Raw genomic sequence first — 419 nt, forward strand, 5'->3', positions numbered from 1 at the left:
AGACTTTTTTTCGCTACCACTTGCAGCATCAATTTGTTACCTAATATGTGGCTTTGTCATAATGGATTACAGTTTGAGTTCAAATCCCGTGTAAACATTCCTTTTTTTGCTGGAGTTATGGCCCTTCGCACATAAGAAATTATCAAAATAAACTTTTGTTTGGACTTATTTCGCTACCGCTTGCCATATCAATTTGAAACTTTCTTTGTGGCTTTATCATAATAGATTACAGTGTTTGAACCATGTATTAAAATTCCATTTTTGACTGGAGTTATGGCACTTTTGCACATAGGAAATTCTCATAATTAACTGTTTTCCATATTATTTGCAACTTAGTATACATGTATAATGGATTACCGTTTGAGTTAGAATATCAGTGTCCATGTTCTAGTTTTTCTGGAGTTATAGCCCTTTGCACA

Source organism: Mizuhopecten yessoensis, unplaced genomic scaffold, assembly GCF_002113885.1.
Source record: "Mizuhopecten yessoensis strain PY_sf001 unplaced genomic scaffold, ASM211388v2 scaffold10557, whole genome shotgun sequence".
NCBI classification, from domain to species: Eukaryota; Metazoa; Mollusca; class Bivalvia; order Pectinida; family Pectinidae; genus Mizuhopecten; species Mizuhopecten yessoensis.